The sequence below is a fragment of the Pseudophryne corroboree genome, chromosome 8 (assembly GCF_028390025.1).
Source record: "Pseudophryne corroboree isolate aPseCor3 chromosome 8, aPseCor3.hap2, whole genome shotgun sequence".
In the NCBI taxonomy this organism is placed as follows: domain Eukaryota; kingdom Metazoa; phylum Chordata; class Amphibia; order Anura; family Myobatrachidae; genus Pseudophryne; species Pseudophryne corroboree.
Window position 1 is genome coordinate 454,593,514 of NC_086451.1, and position 12,378 is coordinate 454,605,891.

Consider the following 12,378-nt stretch of genomic DNA (forward strand, 5'->3'; position numbering starts at 1 on the left):
TTTGAAGGGCCATCCTGTCTGACACTGCAGTGCCACTCCTAGATGGGCCAGGTGTTTGTGTCGGCCACTTGGGTCGCTTATCTTAGTCACACAGCTACCTCATTGCGCCTCTTTTTTTCTTTGCGTCATGTGCAGTTTGGGGAGTATTTTTTTGAAGGGACATCCTGCGTGACACTGCAGTGCCACTCCTAGATGGGCCAGGTGTTTGTGTCGGCCACTTGTGTCGCTTAACTTAGTCACACAGCGACCTTGGTGTGCCTCTTTTTTTCTTTGCGTCATGTGCTGTTTGGGGAGTATTTCTTTGAAGGGCCATCCTGCGTGACACTGCAGTGCCACTCCTAGATGGGCCAGGTGTTTGTGTCGGCCACTTGGGTCGCTTATCTTAGTCACACAGCTACCTCATTGGGCCTCTTTTTTTCTTTGCGTCATGTGCTGTTTGGGGAGTATTTTTTTGAAGGGCCATCCTGCGTGACACTGCAGTGCCACTCCTAGATGGGCCAGGTGTTTGTGTCGGCCACTTGGGTCGCTTATCTTAGTCACACAGCTACCTCATTGCACCTCTTTTTTTCTTTGCGTCATGTGCTGTTTGGGGAGTATTGTTTTGAAGGGCCATCCTGCGTGACACTGCAGTGCCACTCCTAGATGGGCCAGGTGTTTGTGTCGGCCACTTGTGTCGCTTAGCTTAGTCACACAGCGACCTTGGTGCGCCTCTTTTTTTCTTTGCGTCATGTGCTGTTTGGGGAGTATTTTTTTCAAGTGCCATCCTGTGTGACACTGCAGTGCCACTCCTAGATGGGCCAGGTGTTTGTGTCGGCCACTTGGGTCGCTTAGCTTAGTCACACAGCTACCTTGGTGCAAATTTTAGGAATAAAAATAATATTGTGAGGTGTGAGGTGTTCATAATAGACTGAAAATGAGTGGAAATTATGGTTATTGAGGTTAATAATACTATGGGATCAAAATGACCCCCAAATTCTATGATTTAAGCTGTTTTTTAGGGTTTTTTGAAAAAAACACCCGAATCCAAAACACACCCGAATCCGACAAAAAAAATTCAGTGAGGTTTTGCCAAAACGCATTCGAACCCAAAACACGGCCGCGGAACCGAACCCAAAACCAAAACACAAAACCCGAAAAATTTCCGCTGCACATCACTACTGCCTACATAGCTGAAGAAGTAGGGTAATGGAAGTCACAGTCCTAAATAGGTTTAATAAGACCTAAGGCCTATGGGGGAAATGTTATAGCCTGTGACTTGCAGGCGTCACTGAGATCCCGGAAAGTCTTCCCAATGTTTTAAAGTTTACTTTTAAATGATTACCTCTTTAAAATATCAGGCAGACTCATAGGAAATTTCACCGATGCAGGCTATTAAATTTCCCACCTAGGGGAAAAGGGCCAGGTCTTTCCAGCTGCAATCTGTCCCTCGACAATGGGATTCCACATTGTATTCTTCTGAGGACTTACGTGTTTAAGCTAATGCAGGTTTGATGAGTTATTCTCTCTCAGGGTCATCATGCAGGAGAACTAACACTATAGGCAGAAGGTCTACAGATGAGAGGGATGGAGTCTGAGCATCAAGGCCAAATTCTCAAGCTTGAGCGGTTCCTTGAATGCTCCCACCCTTTGTTCCTCTGCATTGGTCTGGTACATTTACCTTGGGTTCCATAACAGGTGACCAAGAAAATGATTCATAGCCACACTCAATGACGATGAGGGCTGGGGCAGGTTTCCATGCTGTGACCGATGGTGGTGTCTAAAGGGGAAATTATTGGACAATCTGTGTTACAACTTGTAGTGGGCACAAATGGGCTGTTTTATCTCTATTGTAGTTTGGGCATGATACAATGTAATGTTAATGTCAGTTGTGGAGAGAGGGTGCATTTGGTTTAAGTCGCAATATATATGACACCACAAGATGGCGCTTGTATAGGTATACTGTAAATCTACTTTTACATCATGTGTCATTCATTGTTATCTGGGAAGCCACACTTTACACATCGGTGGCATCATTCCTCTTAGACACATTTGGCCACTTTTGGAATTTGAACTTTTCTTTCTGTAAGTCTAGGCTAATCAGGAAAAGAGAACCTCACCCGGGGAAGCCGGTATCTCCTCTGTGGATCATGTTTGCATAGCGTATTGGAAACCAAACAGTAGCTCTTCTAAGAATAGATTCCTCTTCCCCTCATTCCATTCATTATCTATGAAGCTATCAACAGTGAGCGCAGTGGGTGGAGTCACTGATGTTTATGTATAAGTGAATAGATAGACAGTATATACAATACACATTTCAGCATTTATTATTAGTATACAATACATGGTTAGTAGACCAACTGAATCCATGATATGAGTATGCATCAGATTTGTTTGTTAGAAGTGTATAGATGTCAGGCTGAGCAGAGAGGTGTTGGGTTTCTGGACTGAAATCTCTGGAAATGCTTTCCTTTGTGCTGACTTGTATACTGTTATTTTTATTATGAAATTTGTTTAACTTTTTTTACTACTTCAATTCTCTTTGGTGACGACATTTCAGTCATTATATAACTTTCATAGTTTCCATGCAGATCTCTTACACCTGTCCTGTACAGGTAACGCATACATTCTGCCAGGGGTTATTCTATGTAGGCACTCATTTCAAACAATTTGATTTTCTGACTCTGGTTCCAGTGTCTTCTTCCCTGGGAAGGAAAGAGAGCAGAAAGAGCATCAGTGGTTTTACTGTTTATGTCAGGTCATTTGGTTACATGCATGACAAAAAAAAATAATGTAGGGGCGTTCATATCCAGGACTTCATAGAGACTATGTTGGCATCAGTAATGGTCATGTCACCTGGATATCCACCCTAGGGAAATCATAGCATAACCAATCTGATAGGGTGAGCCCTAGCAGCCATCCAATCAGGTTTATCGACACGTAGTGCCGAGATGTGTATTCATTCTAACCTCTTCAGGTAAGTACCTGCGGGGGGCGAGTTCTCTAATAACTGCAAGGGTTCCCTGTGAGTGTTGTGGCAGTAGAGGACTCCCCATCCATGTAAGGGTTGTTGCAGTAGAGGACTCCCCATCACTGAAGTGGTTGTGGTAGTAGTGGCCTCCCCATATCTGTAAGGGTTGTGGCAGTAGAGTACTCCCCATCCCTGTAAGTATTGTGGCAGCAGAGGACTCCCCATCTCTGTAAGGGTTGTGGCAGCAGAGTACTCCCCATCCCTGTAAGGGTTGTGGCAGTAGAGGACTCCCCATCCCTGTAAGGGTTGTGGCAGTAGAGTACTCCCGATCCCTGTAAGGGTTGTGGCAGTAGAGGACTCCCCATCCCTGTAAGTATTGTGACAGCAGAGGACTCCCCATCCCTGTAAGGGTTGTGGCAGTAGAGGACTCCCCATCCCTGTAAGGCTTGTTACAGTAGAGGACTCCCCATCCCTGTAAGGGTTGTGGCAGTAGAGACTCCCCATCCCTGTAAGGGTTGTGGCAGCAGAGGACTCCCCATCCCTGTAGGGGTTGTGGTAGGAGCGGACTCCCCATCCCTGTAAGGGTTGTGGCAGTAGAGGACTCTCCATCCCTGTAAGGGTTGTGGCAATAGAGGACTCCCCATCCCTGTAAGGAATGTGACAGTAGAGGACTCCCCATCCCTGTAGGGGTTGTGGCAATAGAAGACTCCCCATCCCTGTAAGGGTTGTGGCAGTAGAGGACTCCCCATCCCTGTAAGGTTTGTGGCAGCAGAGGACTCCCCATCCCTGTAGGGGTTGTGGTAGGAGCGGACTCCCCATCCCTGTAAGGGTTGTGGCAGTAGAGGACTCTCCATCCCTGTAAGGGTTGTGGCAATAGAGGACTCCCCATCCCTGTAAGGAATGTGACAGTAGAGGACTCCCCATCCCTGTAGGGGTTGTGGCAGTAGAAGACTCCCCATCCCTGTAAGGGTTGTGGCAGTAGAGGACTCCCCATCCCTGTAAGGTTTGTGGCAGTAGAGGACTCCCCATCCCTGTAGGGAATGTGGCAGTAGAGGACTCCCCATCCATGTAAGGGTTGTGGCAATAGAGGACTCCCCATCCCTGTAAGGCTTGTGGCAGTAGAGGACTCCCCATCTCTGTAAGGGATGCGGCAGTAGAGGAGTCCCCATCCCTGTAAGGGTTGTGGCAGTAGAGGACTCCCCATCCCTGTAGGGGTTGTGGCTGTAGAGGACTCCCCATCCTTGTAGGGGTTGTGGCTGTAGAGGACTCCCCATCCCTGTAAGGGTTGTGGCAGTAGAGGACTCCCCATCCCTGTAAGGGTTGTGGCTGTAGAGTACTCCCCATACCTGTAAGGGTTGTGGCAGCAGAGGACTCCCCATCCCTGTAGGGGTTGTGGTAGGAGAGGACTCCCCATCTCTGTAAGGGTTGTGGCAATAGAGGACTCCCCATTCCTGTAAGGTTTGTGTCAGTAGAGAACTCAACATCCCTGTAAGGCTTGTGGCAGTAGAGGACTCCCCATCTCTGTAGGGGTTGTGGCTGTAGAGGACTCCCCAAACCTGTAAGGGTTGTGGCAGGAGAGGACTCCCCATCCCTGTAAGGGTTGCGGCAGCAGAGGACTCCCCATCCCTGTAAGGAATGTGGTAGGAGAGGACTCCCCATCCCTGTAAGGGTTGTGGCAGTAGAGGACTCCCCATCCCTGTAAGTGTTGTGGCTGTAGAGTACTCCCTATCCCTGTAAGGGATGTGGCAGTAGAGGACTCTCGATCCCTGTAAGGGTTGTGGCAGTAGAGGACTCCCCATCCCTGTAAGGGTTGTGGCAGTAGAGACTCCCCATCCCTGTTAGGGTTGTGGCAGCAGAGGACTCCCCATCCCTGTAAGGGTTGTGGCAGGAGCGGACTCCCCATACCTGTTAGTGTGGTTGCAGTAGAGGACTTCCCATCCCTGTAAGGGTTGTGGCTGTAGGGGACTCCCCATCCCTGTTAGGCTTGTGGCAGTAGAGGACTCCCCATCTCTGTAGGGGTTGTGGCTGTAGAGGACTCCCCAAACCTGTAAGGGCTGTGGCAGGAGAGGACTCCCCATACCTGTAAGGGTTGTGGTAGCAGAGGACTCCCCATCCCTGTAAGGGATGTGGCAGTAGAGGACTCCCCATCCCTGTAAGGGTTGTGGCAGTAGAGGACTCCCCATCCCTGTAGGGGATGTGGCAGTAGAGGACTCCCCATCCCTGCAAGGGTTGTGGCAGTAGAGGACTCCCCATCCCTGTAAGGGTTGTGGCAGTAGAAGACTCCCCATCCCTGTAAGGGTTGTGGCAGTAGAGGACTCCCCATCCCTGTAAGGTTTGTGGCAGCAGAGGACTCCCCATCCCTGTAGGGGTTGTGGTAGGAGCGGACTCCCCATCCCTGTAAGGGTTGTGGCAGTAGAGGACTCTCCATCCCTGTAAGGGTTGTGGCAATAGAGGACTCCCCATCCCTGTAAGGAATGTGACAGTAGAGGACTCCCCATCCCTGTAGGGGTTGTGGCAGTAGAAGACTCCCCATCCCTGTAAGGGTTGTGGCAGTAGAGGACTCCCCATCCCTGTAGGGGATGTGGCAGTAGAGGACTCCCCATCCCTGCAAGGGTTGTGGCAGTAGAGGACTCCCCATCCCTGTAAGGGTTGTGGCAGTAGAGGACTCCCCATCCCTGTAGGGGATGTGGCAGTAGAGGACTCCCCATCCCTGCAAGGGTTGTGGCAGTAGAGGACTCCCCATCCCTGTAAGGCTTGTGGCAGTAGAGGACTCCCCATCCCTGTAAGGCTTGTGGCAGTAGAGGACTCCCCATCTCTGTAGGGGTTGTGGCTGTAGAGGACTCCCCAAACCTGCAAGGGTTGTGGCAGGAGAGGACTCCCCATCCCTGTAAGGGTTGCGGCAGCAGAGGACTCCCCATCCCTGTAAGGGTTGTGGCAGTAGAGGACTCCCCATCCCTGTAGGGGATGTGGCAGTAGAGTACTCCCCATCCCTGTAAGGGATGTGGTAGGAGAGGACTCCCCATCCCTGTAAGGATTGTGGCAGTAGAGGACTCCCCATCCCTGTAAGGGTTGTGGCAGCAAAGGACTCCCCATCCCTGTAAGGGATGTGTTAGTAGAGGACTCCCCATCCCTGTTAGGGTTGTGACAGTAGAGGACTTCCCATACCTTTAAGGGTTGTGGCAATAGAGGACTCCCCATCCCTGTAAGGGAAGTGGCAGTAGAGGACTCTCCATCCCTGTAAAGGTTGTGGCCGTAGAGGACTCCCCATCTCTGTAAGGGTTGTGGCAGTAGAGGACTCCCTATCCCTGTAAGGGTGGTTGCAGTAGAGAACTCCCCATCCCTGTAAGGGTTGTGGCTGTAGGGGACTCCCCATCCCTGTAAGGCTTGTGGCAGTAGAGGACTCCCCATCTCTGTAGGGGTTCTGGCTGTAGAGGACTCCCCGAACCTGCAAGGGTTGTGGCAGGAGAGGACTCCCCATCCCTGTAAGGGTTGCGGCAGCAGAGGACTCCCCATCCCTCTAAGGGATGTGGTAGGAGAAGACTCCCCATCCCTGTAAGGGTTGTGGCAGTAGAGAACTCCCCATCCCTATAGGGGATGTGGCAGTAGAGGACTCCCCATCCCTGTAAGGGTTGTGGCAACAGAGGACTCCCCATCCCTGTAAGGGTTGTGGCTGTAGGGGACTCCCCATCCCTGTAAGGGTTGTGGCTGTAGGGGACTCCCCATCTCTGTAGGAGTTGTGGCTGTAGAGGACTCCCCAAACCTGTAAGGGTTGTGGCAGGAGAGGACTCCCCATCCCTGTAAGGGATGTGGTAGGAGAGGACTCCCCATCCCTGTAAGGGTTGTGGCAGTAGAGGACTCCCCATCCCTGTAAGGGTTGTGGCTGTGTGGGGACTCCCCATCCCTGTAAGGCTTGTGGCAGTAGAGTACTCCCCATCTCTGTAAGGGATGTGGCAGTAGAGGACTCCCCATCCCTGTAAGGGTTGTGGCAGTAGAGACTCCCCATCCCTGTAAGGGTTGTGGCAGGAGAGGACTCCCCATCCCTGTAAGGGTTGTGGCAGTAGAGACTCCCCATCCCTGTAAGGGTTGTGGCAGCAGAGGACTCCCCATCCCTGTAGGGGTTGTGGTAGGAGCGGACTCCCCATCCCTGTACGGGTTGTGGCAATAGAGGACTAGAGGACTCCCCATCCCTGTAAGGGTTGTGGCTGTAGAGGACTCCTCATCCCGGTAGGGGTTGTGGCTGTAGAGGACTCCCCATCCTTGTAGGGGTTGTGGCTGTAGAAGACTCCCCATCCCTGTAAGTGTTGTGGCAGTAGAGGACTCCCCATCCTTGTAAGGGTTGTGGCAGCAGAGGACTCCCCATCCCTGAAGGGGTTGTGGTAGTAGTGGACTCCCCATACCTATAAGGAATGTGGCAGCAAAGGACTCCCCATCCCTGAAGGGGTTGAGGTAGGAGAGGACTCCCCATATCTGTAAGGGTTGTGGCAATAGAGGACTCCCCGTCCCTGTAAGGGTTGTATCATCCCTGTAAGGGTTGTGGCAGTAGAGGACTCCCCATCCCTGTAAGGGTTGTGGCAGTAGAGGACTTCCCATCCCTGTAGGGGTTGTGGTAGGAGAGGACTCTCCATCTCTGTAAGGGTTGTGGCAATAGAGGACTCCCCATCCCTGTTAGGGTTGTGGCAGGAGAGGACTTCCCATCCCTGTAAGGGTGGTTGCAGTAGAGGACTTCCCATCCCTGAAGGGGTTGAGGTAGGAGAGGACTCCCCATATCTGTAAGGGTTGTGGCTGTAGGGGACTCCCCATCCCTGTAAGGCTTGTGGTAGAAGAGGACTTCCCATCTCTGTAGGGGTTGTGGCTGTAGAGGACTCCCCAAACCTGTAAGGGTTGTGGCAGCAGAGGACTCCCCATCCCTGTAAGGGATGTGGCAGTAGAGGACTCCCCATCCCTGTAAGGGATGTGGCAGTAGAGGACTCCCCATCCCTGTATGGTTTGTGGCAGTAGAGGACTCCCCATCCCTGTAGGGGATGTGGCAGTAGAGGACTCCCCATCCCTGTAAGGGTTGTGGCAATAGAGGACTCCCCATCCCTGTAAGGGTTGTGGCTGTGTGGGGACTCCTCATCCCTGTAAGGCTTGTGGCAGTAGAGGACTCCCCATCTCTGTAAGGGATGTGGCAGTAGAGGAGTCCCCATCCCTGTAAGGGTTGTGGCAGGAGAGGACTCCCCATCCCTGTAAGGGTTGTTGCAGTAGAGAACTCTCCATCCCTGTAAGGGTTGTGGCAACAGAGGACTCCCCATCCCTGTAAGGGATGTGGCAGTAGAGGACTCCCCATCCCTGTAGGGGTTGTGGCAGTAGAGGACTCCCCATCCCTGTAAGGGTTGTGGCAGTAGAGGACTCCCCATCCCTGTAGGGGTTGTGGCTGTAGAGGACTCCCCATCCTTGTAGGGGTTGTGGCTGTAGAGGACTCCCCATCCCTGTAAGGGTTGTGGCAGTAGAGGACTCCCCATCCCTGTAAGGGTTGTGGCTGTAGAGTACTCCCCATACCTGTAAGGGTTGTGGCAGCAGAGGACTCCCCATCCCTGTAGGGGTTGTGGTAGGAGAGGACTCCCCATCTCTGTAAGGGTTGTGGCAATAGAGGACTCCCCATTCCTGTAAGGTTTGTGTCAGTAGAGGACTCAACATCCCTGTAAGGGTTGTGGCAATAGAGGACTCCCCATCCCTGTAAGGGATGTGGCAGTAGAGGACTCTCGATCCCTGTAAGGGTTGTGGCAGTAGAGGACTCCCCATCCCTGTAAGGGTTGTGGCAGTAAAGACTCCCCATCCCTGTAAGGGTTGTGGCAGCAGAGGACTCCCCATCCCTGTAAGGGTTGTGGCAGGAGCGGACTCCCCATACCTGTAAGGGTGGTTGCAGTAGAGGACTTCCCATCCCTGTAAGGGTTGTGGCTGTAGGGGACTCCCCATCCCTGTAAGGCTTGTGGCAGTAGAGGACTCCCCATCTCTGTAGGGGTTGTGGCTGTAGAGGACTCCCCAAACCTGTAAGGGCTGTGGCAGGAGAGGACTCCCCATACCTGTAACGTTGTGGCAGCAGAGGACTCCCTATCCCTGTAAGGGATGTGGCAGTAGAGGACTCCCCATCCCTGTAAGGGTTGTGGCAGTAGAGGACTCCCCATCCCTGTAGGGGATGTGGCAGTAGAGGACTCCCCATCCCTGCAAGGGTTGTGGCAGTAGAGGACTCCCCATCCCTGTAAGGGTTGTGGCAGTAGAGGACTCTCCATCCCTGTAGGGGATGTGGCAGTAGAGGACTCCCCATCCCTGCAAGGGTTGTGGCAGTAGAGGACTCCCCATCCCTGTAAGGCTTGTGGCAGTAGAGGACTCCCCATCTCTGTAGGGGTTGTGGCTGTAGAGGACTCCCCAAACCTGTAAGGGTTGTGGCAGGAGAGGACTCCCCATCCCTGTAAGGGTTGCGGCAGCTGAGGACTCCCCATCCCTGTAAGGGTTGTGGCAGTAGAGGACTCCCCATCCCTGTAAGGGTTGTGGCAGCAGATGACTCCCCATCCCTGTAAGGGATGTGGTAGTAGAGGACTCCCCATCCCTGTTAGGGTTGTGGCAGTAGAGGACTCCCTATCCCTGTAAGGGATGTGGTAGGAGAGGACTCCCCATCCCTGTAAGGGTTGTGGCAGTAGAGGACTCCCTATCCCTGTAGGGGATGTGGCAGTAGAGGACTCCCCATCCCTGTAAGGGTTGTGGCCGTAGAGGACTCCCCATCCCTGTAAGGGTTGTGGCAGTAGAGGACTCCCCATCCCTGTAAGGGTTGTGGCAGCAGATGACTCCCCATCCCTGTAAGGGATGTGGTAGTAGAGGACTCCCCATCCCTGTTAGGGTTGTGGCAGTAGAGGACTCCCTATCCCTGTAAGGGTGGTTGCAGTAGAGAACTCCCCATCCCTGTAAGGGATGTGGCAGTAGAGGACTCTCCATCCCTGTAAGGGTTGTGGCCGTAGAGGACTCCCCATCCCTGTAAGGGTTGTGGCTGTAGAGGACTCCCCATCTCTGTAAGGGTTGTGGCAGTAGAGGACTCCCTATCCCTGTAAGGGTTGTTGCAGTAGAGAACTCCCCATCCCTGTAAGGGTTGTGGCTGTAGGGGACTCCCCATCCCTGTAAGGCTTGTGGCAGTAGAGGACTCCCCATCTCTGTAGGGGTTCTGGCTGTAGAGGACTCCCCGAACCTGTAAGGGTTGTGGCAGGAGAGGACTCCCCATCCCTGTAAGGGTTGCGGCAGCAGAGGACTCCCCATCCCTCTAAGGGATGTGGTAGGAGAGGACTCCCCATCCCTGTAAGGGTTGTGGCAGTAGAGAACTCCCCATCCCTATAGGGGATGTGGCAGTAGAGGACTCCCCATCCCTGTCAGGGATGTGGCAATAGAGGACTCCCCATCCCTGTAAGGGTTGTGGCTGTAGGGGGCTCCCCATCCCTGTAAGGGTTGTGGCTGTAGGGGACTCCCCATCTCTGTAGGAGTTGTGGCTGTAGAGGACTCCCCAAACCTGTAAGGGTTGTGGCAGGAGAGGACTCCCCATCCCTGTAAGGGATGTGGTAGGAGAGGACTCCCCATCCCTGTAAGGGTTGTGGCAGTAGAGGACTCCCTATCCCTGTAGGGGATGTGGCAGTAGAGGACTCCCCATCCCTGTAAGGGTTGTGGCCGTAGAGGACTCCCCATCCCTGTAAGGGTTGTGGCTGTAGAGGACTCCCCATCTCTGTAAGGGTTGTGGCAGTAGAGGACTCCCTATCCCTGTAAGGGTTGTTGCAGTAGAGAACTCCCCATCCCTGTAAGGGTTGTGGCTGTAGGGGACTCCCCATCCCTGTAAGGGTTGTGGCAGTAGAGACTCCCCATCCCTGTAAGGGTTGTGGCAGCAGAGGACTCCCCATCCCTGTAGGGGTTGTGGTAGGAGCGGACTCCCCATCCTTGTAAGGGTTGTGGCAGTAGAGGACTCTCCATCCCTGTAAGGGTTGTGGCAATAGAGGACTCCCCATCCCTGTAAGGGTTGTGGCTGTAGAGGACTCCTCATCCCGGTAGGGGTTGTGGCTGTAGAGGACTCCCCATCCTTGTAGGGGTTGTGGCTGTAGAAGACTCCTCATCCCTGTAAGGGTTGTGGCAGTAGAGGACTCCCCATCCTGTAAGGGTTGTGGCAGCAGAGGACTCCCCATCCCTGAAGGGGTTGTGGTAGTAGTGGACTCCCCATACCTGTAAGGGATGTGGCAGCAGAGGACTCCCCATCCCTGAAGGGGTTGAGGTAGGAGAGGACTCCCCATCCCTGTAAGGGTTGTATCATTAGAGGACTTGACATCCCTGTAAGGGTTGTGGCAGTAGAGGACTCCCCATCCCTGTAAGGGTTGTGGCAGTAGAGGACTCCCCATCCCTGTAAGGGTTGTGGCAGTAGAGGACTCCCCATCCCTGTAAGGAATGTGACAGTAGAGGACTCCCCATCCCTGTAGGGGTTGTGGCAATAGAAGACTCCCCATCCCTGTAAGGGTTGTGGCAGTAGAGGACTCCCCATCCCTGTAAGGTTTGTGGCAGCAGAGGACTCCCCATCCCTGTAGGGGTTGTGGTAGGAGCGGACTCCCCATCCCTGTAAGGGTTGTGGCAGTAGAGGACTCTCCATCCCTGTAAGGGTTGTGGCAATAGAGGACTCCCCATCCCTGTAAGGAATGTGACAGTAGAGGACTCCCCATCCCTGTAGGGGTTGTGGCAGTAGAAGACTCCCCATCCCTGTAAGGGTTGTGGCAGTAGAGGACTCCCCATCCCTGTAAGGTTTGTGGCAGTAGAGGACTCCCCATCCCTGTAGGGAATGTGGCAGTAGAGGACTCCCCATCCATGTAAGGGTTGTGGCAATAGAGGACTCCCCATCCCTGTAAGGAATGTGACAGTAGAGGACTCCCCATCCCTGTAGGGGTTGTGGCAGTAGAAGACTCCCCATCCCTGTAAGGGTTGTGGCAGTAGAGGACTCCCCATCCCTGTAAGGTTTGTGGCAGTAGAGGACTCCCCATCCCTGTAGGGAATGTGGCAGTAGAGGACTCCCCATCCATGTAAGGGTTGTGGCAATAGAGGACTCCCCATCCCTGTAAGGCTTGTGGCAGTAGAGGACTCCCCATCTCTGTAAGGGATGCGGCAGTAGAGGAGTCCCCATCCCTGTAAGGGTTGTGGCAGTAGAGGACTCCCCATCCCTGTAGGGGTTGTGGCTGTAGAGGACTCCCCATCCTTGTAGGGGTTGTGGCTGTAGAGGACTCCCCATCCCTGTAAGGGTTGTGGCAGTAGAGGACTCCCCATCCCTGTAAGGGTTGTGGCTGTAGAGTACTCCCCATACCTGTAAGGGTTGTGGCAGCAGAGGACTCCCCATCCCTGTAGGGGTTGTGGTAGGAGAGGACTCCCCATCTCTGTAAGGGTTG

The 12,378-nt window shown here is 53.3% G+C and overlaps 1 protein-coding gene across 2 annotated transcripts in view; it reads right to left on the minus strand.

The window, feature by feature from the left end:
* Positions 1 to 2,235: 2,235 nt before the first annotated feature.
* Positions 2,236 to 12,378, minus strand: part of LOC134949615 (uncharacterized) — a 104,556-nt gene continuing 94,413 nt past the window's right edge. For both annotated transcript variants that reach the window (XM_063938312.1, XM_063938313.1), the window contains one exon: positions 2,236 to 2,681. The gene's annotated coding sequence lies outside the window, so the exon portion shown is untranslated. The remainder of the gene's footprint in view (positions 2,682 to 12,378) is intronic.